This window comes from Ptychodera flava, chromosome 22, assembly GCF_041260155.1.
Source record: "Ptychodera flava strain L36383 chromosome 22, AS_Pfla_20210202, whole genome shotgun sequence".
Taxonomy (NCBI): Eukaryota; Metazoa; Hemichordata; class Enteropneusta; family Ptychoderidae; genus Ptychodera; species Ptychodera flava.
In genome coordinates, this window is record NC_091949.1 from 17,187,951 (window position 1) to 17,202,135 (window position 14,185).

General features: G+C 38.4%; 1 pseudogene; it reads left to right on the forward strand.

Moving 5' to 3' along the window:
• The window catches only part of LOC139122837 (bifunctional heparan sulfate N-deacetylase/N-sulfotransferase 1-like), an 82,996-nt pseudogene that overhangs the window by 35,827 nt on the left and 32,984 nt on the right, over positions 1–14,185 (forward strand).

The following is a 14,185-nucleotide window of genomic DNA, read 5'->3' on the forward strand; positions in this document are numbered from 1 at the left end:
TGCCTGAAAGGTTTACTTTCTCAAAGAACATCCGTCAGGGCCTTTGTGTTCAGCCACTGTTTACCATGCTAGTAGATTATCCGTCAGCCTATCCTAGAGCATCTTTCTGTAGGAGACACAAGCTCAAATTTTGTTATTATTGCTCAAATCATTTTCGCTATCTCAACCATGCCATTCTGAAAGGTCACTGATACATTTTCATGGGATGTCTGTTTGATTTTGTCTTTTTGCTGACTTTGTAGGATTATTTGATATTTTTCGGTAATGGGCTGCGATAAAGATTCAGTGACAGTTGTCAGGCAATTCACATTCATTAAGAGAATTTATGATCGAAAGCTGGATGTCATTACAATGACCTAAAAGTAGATTGAAGAAAAGTTTTGATGAGTTATACAATGTGTTGGAGTTCCGGTTTTGCTACATGTATGTATTTTCTTTCGTGATACTGAACAGTATATTGAACTGACCTTTCGAAAACAGACCATAGATGGTGTTGAGTTTACTCTTTAATGTTGCCCACACTTCCTGTCAACAGACTAACCCATGGCAAGTACCATTTTACAAGTTAAAGCAATCATTAGGCAATCCCACCCTGTGAGAATGAAACGGTGGTGACCTTCCCTTGACATAAATGGTTCAGTCCTCAGGGAGGCATTTACTGGTGTGTGTGTGTGTGGTACGTCAGTTGTACGAGGGCGAGCAGTAATCTGCAGTACAGACATGTGGGTGCATAGGGATTAGTTTTCGTCACAGATTTTTCGCTGCCTACGTCTCTCTTCGAGGAAACTGAGAGAAAGAGGTCATTGTTTTGAGAAGCCTGCCACAGGTAATTCACATTGTGTTTGGATATTTTTAATTTGTACCATTCTTAAGCCTAGTATGGTCAGACAAGAAAAATTACATTGACTTGAAAACTATTACTGCAGAACCTAATGGGTGAAGAAGTCTGTATGTAGGCAGATATATTGTTCTAGGCAAAAAGAATTAGCAATCAGGTGCAGACATTGTATGGTAAAAGGAACTTACATGTGAAAGAGTGAATTTTAAGAAAACTAGGTAATTTCATGTAGTTTTAGTAGATAATTTAAACTATTCGCTATATTTGACTTGGTAGAACTGTATCTACAGCTGTATTTTTACTCACGTTTGGGAACTTAGGTACACGGTTTTGGAACCCGGTAAGTTACTAATGGCCCTACAGTGGGGAACTCCAGTAATATGACCGGGTAACTGTGGTAAAACATTCATGTAACTACCAGTAGATATCACTCCATACAAAAAAAAACCTTTCCACTACTTTAGTTTTCATGTCCAGCTTTCAAGATTATTAATGGTCCAATTTTTATGCCACTGAAGCTGAAAGGTAGCATAAGAGACAATCCTTGCAATGGTTATAATGTATGCTGTGCGTTGATTTGACAGGTCCCTTGTCTGAGAATAATAATTGCCTTACAGAGTGTCATGATTCATTGAAGTAAGGTTTCAGCAGCTCATATTTTTATTGTACATGCAATGTGTACGTGATTTTTTTGAAAAACTTAAATATTACTTACTGTATAGTGCCACCTTTCCTGTATCTTCTGTCTATTTTTTGATGCCAGTTTCTGTAATATTGGACTGTCATTTCGCATTGTGATATCATTGTATGGAAGTATTCTCCAAACTTGGCTTGCAAAGTACTGAAAAGTTGATGTTGCATCAGTGTATATAGTTAAACACCAGACTGTGTACATGATGTGTGGTTTGGTGAAGTGTGACTGGATCAACAAATTTCAAGCGGCAGTTACAGGTGCCTCAGAGAAATAGGTGTATACCGATTCTTTTCAATGAAAGACAGACATGTTGAAGTCGAATTCATCGTACACAATAGTCCAGTGTACATCCTCCACATTGTCACAATGTAACTGCCCAGACTTCTGATTCAGTTTGTTGGCTTTGTGAATTCTACTGTGAGACTTTCTGTTTGCTAGCAGTAATTTCAGGTGTTCATGTCAATTTTTCCCAACAGCACCCTGCATATGCGTATTCATTTACCGTTGATAGTTCTTCCAACCTTTTGTTCCAGTGGCAAAATCTGTTTCTTCTTTCCTTATTAATCTGCGCTGTCTTTATTTCCTTCTCAGACGAATCATCTGAGCCGTTTATGCAAAGTTCCAGATAAACTTTTATCCCCCTCAGGGTAAGTAGAAATTTTTTTTTCCAAATTTGTATATTACCAAGGAATCTACTGGTGTCAGCATAAATTTCACATGAGAAGCTAAGATACGTTTAAATTTATTCTTCTTGATGAGCTGATCTTGATATTTCAACACAGACGCTGACCATTTAACTGGCTGGGAAAAGTGTAATGGATCCCTAGTCAAACAATAAACGGAAGTTTTTAGAATGATTTTAGCTTCATGTTTATAGAGTGATTTAACATCATTCAATTGATATCAACGTGATATCTGTGAATTCATGTGAACCCCTTGGCAAACCAGGCCGTTAATTTCCTGTTCTGCTGACTCTATACTATGACGTTAATTCAGCTTGGAAAGATATTTACTTGATATGTATCTGACAGTCTGAAATTGAACCGAAGAGTATGAGATACTCTGATATTTGTGCTGTATAACCAAAGAAAAATTCATTTGGAAGTAAATTGGCACAAGTTGCAATTTGTTCGCTAGGGCTTCATGACAAATTTGTCAGAGAAATTTCCTGAAGCATTTCTGACGGTTTGGCTGTTCAAGAAATATTGTCTGATTTTATAGTCTTTTGTGAGTATCTGAATGATTGAACACAATCTGCTGGCATGCTTTCACTGTACCTTGTAGAGTTGTACTGCGGAGATGATAAATAGTCATGGCTAAAAACCATTTGTCTGAGCCGCCACCATTGTTCACAAGGTTGTTTCTACGACTACGCAATTGGAACATTGATGGAACTTCATAATCTAGGATTTTTCTACTCTATTTCACATCGATCACGACTTCCTGGAAAATACCTGTGCACTTATGTCACAGGAAAAAGGCCATTTGCATAGTTCTTCAGGTGATGCTGACCTTTGACCTCGTTTTCACCTGTGATCCAAAATTACTGCTTGAATGAACCATCAACAGTTGAATGCTGAAAATACACTCTCATAACATGGTTAGGTAAATGTAAAACTTTTGAACATCTTCATTCAATCATACTTAAAATATGACAATGCTAGTGTCAAATACTTTGGTAATATTAGAGAAATTGTCTCACATGTGAAAGGTGTATATATATATATGTATATATATATATATATATATATATATATATATATATATATATATATATATATATATATATATATATATATATATATATATATATATACTAGACAAAATACTTGTGATATTTTCTATAAGTGATATTCAAAATTAATAAATCTGTAGATCAGTCACAATTGGATTTAGTTCAATATGAGCCATCTGTCATCTTGTCAGAGAAAAACGTGTTCTAATGACTTCAACTTTTGAAGGAAGACTTTTCAATTGAAAAGAGCAGCAATTTGGCACGTCACAATTTGGCCCAGCAGAGTAGCCGGTATTGTGTAGAGGAGAGATATTATGCTGAAGATATTGTACAGACAGTGAAAAGAAATGAAAGAGAAATTGTGGAATGCGCCATGAAGTTTCTCTACTTCCTTTTCAGACTGCAAAAATAGGGAATCTTGAAAAAGATCTCAAAAATACTCGATTTGTAACACTATCTGCCGTCATCGGCATCGCCATGGTTACAGGCTACTTTTATCATGCCCATCAACTTCTTCTGTAAGAGCATGTGCAATACTGCCTTTGACAGCCATGTCGGAATTTGACTGTTGCCATAGCAGCCCCAGTCAAGGGCTTTCTCCTCGTACTTATCAGGGAGATCTGTAAAAATGTAGTCGTCATAGCAACAAGGCAGTTTCAATGATGTGAAAAGGGGGAAAAAATGGGACGAGTGCAGCCTTACGTGTAGGATTTGTGATGACGTGATCTAATAGCCCTGAGATCTGAGTCCAGGCTATAGATCGTACCGTCCTTTGCAAATTAGCGTTCTGTGTCAATCTCTTGAAGACTGCAAATTGATACGACTTTGAAGAGTAAACTGAAAGCTCCCTGCAAATTTGCTGTGAGGCAAGCACGATTGGTGAAAAGGTAGATTTTGTTCTTTTTACATTTGTTCAGTCAGTATTATTTGTGTCTGGTGTACGTAATTGAAACTGTACATACACCATAGATACAATAAAATTAGACATTTATCATTTAGAACTACACATACAATCTCTTAAGTTATCAATACGGCTCTTGCCTACAGAAAGCATTGTCCCACATCTCCTTGTGATGAAGTTCTTTTACATTTTGTTTATTTTTTTTATAATATTTGTTTATATAACAAAAATTTGAATCTGTCAAATTAAGCACCAATTGGCCGATAAGGTAGAGTATGCAAATATTTGTTCTCAGGTTTATCTTAATTTCAGATAAGTCCATATTGTAAAAATAAAATAAGTGGCACACATGTAAGACGTATCTGGTGATTTTTATGACAGACACGTATAATGTCACGAGCAATCTTTAAGCCACATCTGATTTATGTGGACTTGAATTGTAAGAATTTAAATCCATTTTGAAATTAAATGTCTGGTCGAGTTATGGAAAAGACTCATAAGTACCGTAAGGAGTCTGAGAAAGATAATATTCTGAAAAACTGTATGAAGTGAGAGAGATTTTGATAACAGTGGATTTGATCTCATTGTTGAAAACAGATCCCCTGATTTTATGGCGTAGAGCTTTCCGTCCAAGTGCTGAAACTTAGTTTTATCTTAAATGTCCACCTCTGACAGGTAAAACAGTGTTTTCCCTCTGTGAGATTGTGCTCAATTATGGATGCAGCCGTTGTTTAACGTGTAGTTATAGGGCAAACGCTGTTTAGCCGAGCCAAGTCGTGATTTGCCCAGTGAGTGAGCTGCATACGTAACAGCGTGCCGTTACCTCACCCATTTACCCCCCATTTCATAGCATGATGGAACCAACCGCAGCATTTGAAATGATTGGAATGCACCAAAGTCTGATTTAGTGAGGGGGTGTTCTGCGGAGTGGTTTTAATGAGTGTTACTTTTGCCAGTGATGGGAAAGATAAGGAGGAAGAGCAACCACAATGGAATCAGCCAGTTGAAAGAATTACCCATGGATGAGTCAGAGACCTTAGCCAGACTCTCTAGAGTGATATAGTATGCTGTGTATTGTGGGCATGCATGCATTTTACGCAGTGGCAGCCGTGTAGGAAACTCCGAGCCTTTGTGGAAGGACTGAGGCTTGTAACGTGAGTGCGCCAGTTACCGTAGCGGGGGACAAATACGATCAATCAACACGTCGTCGTACATGCGTGTATGCAGCCCCGCAGCAGCCGCAAGTGCTCCTTCTCTGCCCTTTGAGTGAGCTGTAAAGACTGAATTTAAGCCCCATGAAGTACGTGTAACCAGGTAATTTCTCTCTTTGTGCCAGTTTTTCTCTAATCTCTTGCTTGTGAGAGTGTTGTTTTAGATCACCCTGTTTTGCTGTAGGCTAACTGTGTTTCTAATGTCATGGTAAGCGTTATACAGAAGTTGCTACCAAATTTTTTTTTTCAATTATACTCCTGAACCGATCCCCCTTAGTAGTCATTCGGTCAGAACACTGCATATGCGTGTGTGTTTGGTAATATTGGATATTGTTACTGTATACATGAGCATCATGTTTCTGGATAGCACTTGTAAATCAGTGGAGCTCCGATATGGCTTATCTATTGTATGTCTGCCATTACCATCACAGGCCGGAGAGGTGTGCGCTTGTTATCAGGGCTGTCAACCCAGCATCAACCCACTATCTCCAAATTGACCCCAGTGGTAGAAATTTCAAGGAGATCCGAGGTGAATTTGTGCCTTCCAGATTTGTTTTCTTTTCCCTAAAAAAAAAAGACATAACCTGAATGGGATCTTTTGTCATGCTGCAATCTGTTGGAGTGGCCGCTGAAGTGGTTCAAGGCTTTTAACTGTCAAATATTTGGCGAACCAACTCGAGGGTCATTTTCTCACCAGCATCTGGTTTGGCTTTAAAGGTCCGTTGTGTCCGTGTGTGGACGGTTCATGTTTGGTCAGTGCGCAGCAGTAGCAGATGGGAGCAATCGGGTTCTCGATTACAAAGGTATGGGAGTTACTCTCGCCAAAGCAGGAACTTTTATAGACTATCGCTGCTACGGCTACGAGTGCATATTTATTTAATATGAGTTTTCAATATGACAAATGGCTTCGTTCTAGACTTGCCTTGCTTTTTCACTTTTTTTAAAGTGGTCGATTTGAAATGTCAAACGGTCAGTGAGAACCAAGTCGGTGAGTTGTATACATGATGATATGATTGTGTCATTTCACAGGGTAGATGTATCCCCTGTTTGACACCAATACACAAATGTATAATACTTTTGATCGCAGGTCATTGCTTTATGTACTGCAATAGGCTGCTTGTATCATTTGTCAATAGACTATGGGAAACCATCAACAACATGGGGCAGCATAATGTCAAACCGCAAAGGTACATACAGTAGTCAGTGGACTCAGTTAATCATCTAACAGTTTTATGTCAGAGAGTTAAAATGTTTCTGTCCTTCAGATGACAAACGATGCATCTAGTAAAAATAGGCCGACAAGAGATTTTTTTTCAAGGGTCATTCTACTGTAGCCTGGCCTCCTTTCTGCATGTCCTTGATGCCCCAAAGAGACTTATCTGAAGGTCTCTCGACTGGATGTGTTTACACTGTCCATACATGTACATCCAGGCATAAGCAGCCATTGTTCAGTTCACACACATCTGATACATCTTACACGGCTGGGTACACACACACACCAATGTGTGCATACATTGCATATGTGCTCCCATTGAAAAGGTTTTCTGTTCGTCAAAATTCCACGCTTTAAAAAGCCAATCAGGAATTTCGTGTCGGAATCAAAGGTTGTCTTTTGTACGATTGTTGATTTGCTTGTAGTGTTCATGTTTCCAACTTTGTAGCCGTCTTTTTCTCTCGCGGTCATAAAAGTTTGAAATTTTTATGAGGGAATTTTGAATTTTCGGTTCTCAGAGACATGGCCTCATCTAAGGTCCCAAGTGACAGCTAGCTGCAGTGTGAAGCACTCTCAGCGGCGTCTAGAGAGGTGACCCATCTCTCTGTTCTAACAGCTATGTATTTGCATACAAATAACTGTACAGAAGATGACATTTCCAAAACAATAGGCTATGCAAAGTATTCATTATTATGTAAATTAGTCACTTCACCCTCAATATTGACTAAAGTGGTTGCTGAGATTGATGTACATTGTTCAACTGATTTCAAATTGGTCTTGACACTTTCATTTATAGACAGTATGCTTTATTCCTGTTTTTCCATTTCAGAGGTCCAACTCCACAATTTGAACAATAGGGGGCTGTTCCACAATTTTATAGTAACAGGGTTTTTCCAACCTAGAAAAGTAACCACAATCAAATAAATTCTCATGTGTCAGAAAATGAGAATTTACAATAGAGGGGTGTTTACTTCACAAATGCCATCAAATTAGAATGTGTGAGTGAGAATTGTATGTCAATAGCTTACCAAAACAGTGGACATTAAGGTGATATGTCCCTCGAAAGTGAAAGACTTAAACTTTTACCCAAACTTTCTTCAGTGAATCTTTCAACCATTTTCTTTCAAAATCAAGAATAAAAATCGGGGTCACTGTGCAAATTTAATACTAGAGAAACAAATTACCCAAGATTTACAGATATTTGGAATTCAAAATGGCCGCCATCCCTGTGTTAACTCTATGGAGAAAAATAAAATTTTTGATTTTCGAATAACTAAGATGGTAAAAAGTTTTCTTACACCGAGAGCTTCAAAATGAACCCCAACAATAGGTAGATCAGAAAAGAATTGATAAGTTTGAGAGTCCAAATTTGTGTCCCCTAAGCGCGTTCTACTTTATTAGGTTATTTTCACTCCTGAAACACTACCTGATAAAGCACAGAACAAATAATTTCTGTATATCAATAAAAAAGTCTGCAGTGAAAAGTCAATGTATCTTCTCCAATTGTCACTTTAGAGAAACCATGCTTCACCATAGACAGTCTATGCTCTTCATTATCTATGGCTTCATGCAAAAGGCTTTGGGACTTTCTCTTTGTGTCTTTTTTCAACTTTCAAAAGACGCTTCGGGTTTTTAACTCAAAAAGTTCATTATTTACTTTGGCATGCACATCAAGAGACATCAAACCTTTCCATTAATTGACTCACTGCCTTACTTTTGATCAAACAGAAAATTAATTTCAATATTTAGTTAAAAGTGTGCATCCATTTTACCTTGATTATGAATCTACTTTACAGTATTCGCTAACTTTGTCTTTGTTTTTTTAATGTGGATATCAAATCTCACTCTAAAAAATTCTCCCAGACTCAGTTTTCAAATATTTATCAGATAGTGGAGACACCGAAAGATGAAGATGACTTGAGTAAATCTCTGAGCAATTTTTTCCCGACGCCATTGTGTATCCTGTACTGTCAAATTAAAATCCCAAGGCCCCAACTTTGTTACAGTGACATTTTATCATTCAGAAATCTTGGGTTTTAAGATTACTTTCAGCTTGATTCAGTCTGATAGGACACATTGCCTCGTAGATTACTCATTTACCATTGGAGACAAGTTTCCTTTTTGATTCCCAAGACAGACCCACGCTCCTAGAGAGACGGGAGAGCAACAAAACGCCGGTAACTGGAGTGACGGATAATGCATACAAATGACAGTCATGATTTCGTTATGATTGCAGAGTTTCCAATTAACTTTTACATAGAAGAAGTCAAATGGATCAACATACGTGTTGGAGATGCAGCCAAGTCAAATTAATGTTGAATTTCCCCCCAGATTTCTGATTGTTCGAGGCACGCTCTATATTCTAAAGCCCGATTAATGTGGAATTCCCAAAAGATTTTCAAAGTTTTGCCTAGAGAGTATTTTCCTCCCCCCCCCCCAAGTATTTCTATAACAGAAGTTGTTGAGAAGTTCTTGTTGCGTGACATTGGTATGTTGAAGTTTCTTCTACAGAACAAATCTTTGCATATATATTTTAAAGTGTCCTCAAGCATAACCCTTCAGCAACAACAGACAGTTTCATTTTCCAACGTAGATTGACGTAGTTGACATATTGCAGTACATGTAGTAGCCTAGCATATATCTCAATGCCTGAGAGTCTGAAGTCATTATGCATTTGTGGGTTAAAAAGTATGACTATATCTACCCTTTCACCACCATGGTTTGGTCCAAAGTCATTGTCATCAGTGGTAATTATGGAGCTGTTTACAAGGAATTGGGGGTGAACAGGTTAAAGAAACCGATGTAACTTGAGGTGCTTGAGTCTTTTGCTAACAAAATTATTCAGTACATCTATTAGTTTGGCGTCTTTTGCTCCTGTCTTGTGTTTCTTCTGTCTCTCGATCAAAGAAGCCCCACTTCAAGTAAAGTTAATTGTGGCTTCTCTGTTGAACGTTGTTGATACACTCTTTTGTTTTTTATGGTGCCGTCTTGACTCAAAACCGTGGCAAATTTGCTGTCAGGTTGTAATAGAACATGTTATATGAGAGCTACTTAATGTCAAATAAGTCCCTGAAATTCATGGAATTGTAAGAAGGAGGGGTGCGGGAGGGGGTTGCAACAGTTGAGTATATAACATGGCTTTGCTATTTGATATGTATTTGTAAATCTGGAAAATAAAAAACGATAATATGGTATAGTTACTAATGGGGGAAGTAAAATTTCATAAATGTTCATAGTAATTATAGACCAAATTACCAGATTATTCCAAATTAATCAGCACATATTATTAGAAAAATTGCTTTTTATCAAATTTCATAAATTGTGTAAATTTTTTGATGCAGAATTTTCCATGGTAAGGTCAGCTATGAATTTATTGCATATACTTAAAGTTTGTCAAATTTTCCTATTACCAAAAAAATTTGTCTTCCGATTTTCTAAATATGTACATTTATTTGAATATGCAAATATACTGGTAATGAGTTCTCATTGGCAAAGAACAGTCATTGGCTGAAAACGAGAACAATCTAAAGAATGTCTCAAAAATGTCTTATCTTTTCACTCAACTTTTGTATCGTACATTTGTAATCAAGAAGTATAGTTTATGTTCTTCTATATAGAGATTTATCATACCATCAATATTGTGAATATTAGAGATAAATTTTTGAGTTTAAAAAGGAAACCGGGAACACAGTAAAAGGAGGTAGGCAGACAGCCGAAAGAAGCAGTCAGTCATTCAATAGAATTGAACTGCAATATGGAATGTAATAGAAAAGCATCAAAGGAGGCCATTCTTATTACTACAGTGGATTAAAGGTTTTGCCCCATCTGATCTGATCGTAGCGTAATTCTCGCCTGCAGGTTTAATATTCCATCTAACACGCATATATATCCCAACGGTCAAGATTGCACTAGGTGATCCTGTATTAAACCTAAGTGCTCGGTACGGTCTGATATTTGAACCCGAAATGCTACGTTCATCATGAAAAAATGGATAAAAGATAATTTACTTGCATCATGATAGACACTCACATCTAGCCGAAAGGAATCTAGATAATGAACACTGTGATTACATAAGAGCATTGCATTCTGGGTAGGACGGCCACTGATTGAAAAGCTATTCACCGACGTGCAGTGTACCAACAAGGTACCTTGTGAATTATTGTCTTTTTAAGCCCCATTATCTCCAGGGTTTATATTTCCGTGATGGGCTTCACTGAATGTAATTTAGTGTTATTTTCCATCTGCCGCACAGTCGCTACAGTAGTCCGAGATGTCCCTTCTCATCTTACTCCAGAAAAAAAAGCACACTCACTTATTGCTGGGGTCTACCCATAATGATCATCACAGTGCAGAGGTGAGTGAGTGCATATGCTGACGATAGTAACCTTGTCATTGCCTGTCATACTGGAATGATTCTTAAAGGTCAAAGGGCTACAGAGAGCTGATTATTGCTGTGTTCATGTCGTTAAATGATGTAAAATCGTTTGGATACAGGGATGGTTATTGTTATTAGTACCTGATGGAATTTTACGCATGATTTCAACATAATCAACTTCGGAAATTTCTACTCTTGCAGTGAATTCACATATTTTGTTTCATGTCATGAAAATTTCAACTTTATCATAATTCACACATTTAAGACGGTAAAGCATTGTATTCTGTTTTGTACTACTCTGTCAAATTGTTGCTCGTATTTTGAATTCTTATCTTGGAGGTGTGCAGTCATATTTCCAAAATGTTTCACACCAGAAATGATAAAGCTCAATGGCTAAACATATTTCATGACACAAAAACAAATTCATATTCTGTTCTAAATATCAGAGTCTTTGCTGCATGTATAGGGAACTTAATTTCAGATTCATACTCGTGTACCATCGATTTGCTATACGCAAAACTTTCGAAATCGAGTTGTTAAATTCCCAATAATAGCAATCCATGAAGCTGTGAAGGCAGGTTTAGGAATATCCCTGCATGGAACGGTGGAAAGAATGACAGTGGAAAGCTACGGAAAAGGTCAGAGTTCAACATCCCAAGTGTCACTGTCAAGCAGGAAGGAAACTGCAAACAGCCAGGAATGTGATACAGCTTTCTCCTCATTGTCATTGACAAAGAGATGCATCAGTTACATTCCAGTCATGATGAAAGACTCTAACACCTGCAAAAAATGTATTATTAGACTCCTAAAGGCAACCAGTGACAGGAAGCTTTTTGGAAAGGGCTCAAAGAAGATGATTTCCATATTACAGATGAAACAATATCCTGTTTTCTGTTGTATAGAACATGTCAACGTGTCAATGGCTAGGTACTTGGTCTGATGTAGCTGTGATGTAGAGGTATATTCTGTACACAGGATTTGATGGATTGGGCAGGAAAACCTTTTATACATCTGCAGTGTTCTAATTGATCTGGGACAGAGACAAGCCCCTTTAGCACATCATTCAGCCGTGGTATCGCAGATACACATGGGTCTGCAAAATAAACAGTTGAGTTGTATCATCCTGCGCTGACAAGGTCGGGTACATTCTTGTTTTCATTACGTGGATGCTGAAATCACAAATCAGAATGTAAATGTACATGTGCTCGATTCCTTGCGAATCCACACAATGGAAGAGAGATGTCAATAGCACCTCAGCTGATCAGACCAGTAACCGTGCCACCTGCCCCCATTGTACCGTGGCTTTGGGAGTCTCGGCTGTGATCAGACAGCAAGGACAACTGTTTTGACTTGATTTCAACAGAAATAAGTCATTGTGATGGTTTCAGCGCAAACAATTGTGTCAGTGTCTTTATTGCATCATTGAGGAAGATGATGCAGGCCGTTTATTTCTCAAAGGAACAGTGAAAACCAGAGCTGGGGAAAAAAGAACATTTGAATGGGACTGTCTTTGCGGGCTGTCTGTGCATGATTCACACTTTGGGAAGCCATACAAGTGCCAGCTGGCGACTTTGTTGCAGAAGAAACTGCATGATCGCAACAAATAATTACATTTGTATACTTTACATTCCACATAGATCTTCTTCATTGTACATCATTCGGCAAAAAACAATGTTGATGCAAGGCTTTTATAGCAGGGACTGTATGGTGTGACTAGATTTAATGAGGAGGTGGACTTGTGAACATTGTCAATGAATTATCCAAATTACCGGTTCTGGTAAATGGTTTACTTCTATATGTAAAACAAAACACAACTGTTGTCCCATTCTGGGACAAGACATGTTCTGTTTCCTCAGGGGAAAGAGTGTTTCAAAGTTACTAGACAAGAGAGTCAGTGGGCAGTGTCAGGTATTGTAAACATTACAGTGATTTCTTTGATGTTTGTTGGTAGAGTAGGGGGGTTGCAGCTATGGTATAATGTTTTAGTCTACTCTGTCCTTGCTTTTTGTGTGGTAAAAACTGGAAGCTGTCTGCAGCCGGCAATTCAGAGGTGGCATTAATAGGTTTAGGGGCTATTATAATGCTTATGGCCAGTACATCCCCTTTGTTTGGCCCGGAATGGTAATGGAACTTATTTGCACAACAATGTATCAATTAAGTGTAAAAAGTTCTCCCCTCTTGTGGGTTACACTCTACTGATGTATGGAAATAGGGTACCGGTTTTTCACAGGGAGGTCGTTTGTAAGCTGGACTGTTTGTTGGCTCAGTGCATATTCCAGTGTGGCATGGGTTTACTGGCTTTCAGAGTGTTGACTGCGGTAATCCTAAGCTCGCCTTCTGAAAGACTTTCTCCATCGGCACGTCAGCGTAAAACGATCTCCAGTGTCTGGTGAGTGATCCGCCTTCCCATGATGCAACCCGTCCGGTGACAAAAGCACGGAGTTCTGGCAGGCAGTGCTGTCGGGAAGGTCAGAGGTTAAATGCACTGTTGGTCCTGCAAATTGCCAGGAATGCTAAAATACGGGCAGCTGTGAAAGGCGCGGAGTGTTTACATAGAACACAGGTGATTTGGCTTTACGGGAACAGCATGAGTTGCCTGAAAAGGTCACTCGCTACTCTCTCTCTCTGCAACGCACAACTGACTCTGTATTGCTGCCGGCGAGCTCTTGTTTTTGTACAGCGAGTGTAGATCATGACGATCTATGTACTATCCGGTGACTTGTGTGTTTGTATACTTGTAAACATGCAGTACAGTACTTGGCTGGGCACTCACTGTGATGCGTAACCGTAAGTTCACGTTTTTAACTTCAGTTTCAATCATTGGTAAGCTGTCATCTGATTTTCCTTACCAGTCAACATCGGCTCTGCTTTGCTTTCACTGATATTTCAAGCGTCATTGAGTGAATTACTTCAGCTGTGGCCTGAAATCAAGTCCATATCAAATCTTTCCGTCTACGTTTTATAGTTTCTTTCCCCTCTAATGCTGAGATACTTTCCATGTAGATCTTAATTTACAACACTCTAGTATATAGAACATTCTTCCACAGGGGAATGCTGAAGTGGCTTTAAGAAGGGGAAAACAAAATGCCAAAAGGAAGAAAAATTTGTACCCAAACAGTCGCTTCAACTGATAAATCTGAAGTAGAGGGTAGACTCTTGTAGTCAGTTTGTATATGTGTACCGTAAAGAGGTTAATCTTCACAGAGTCTGCGGTTTGG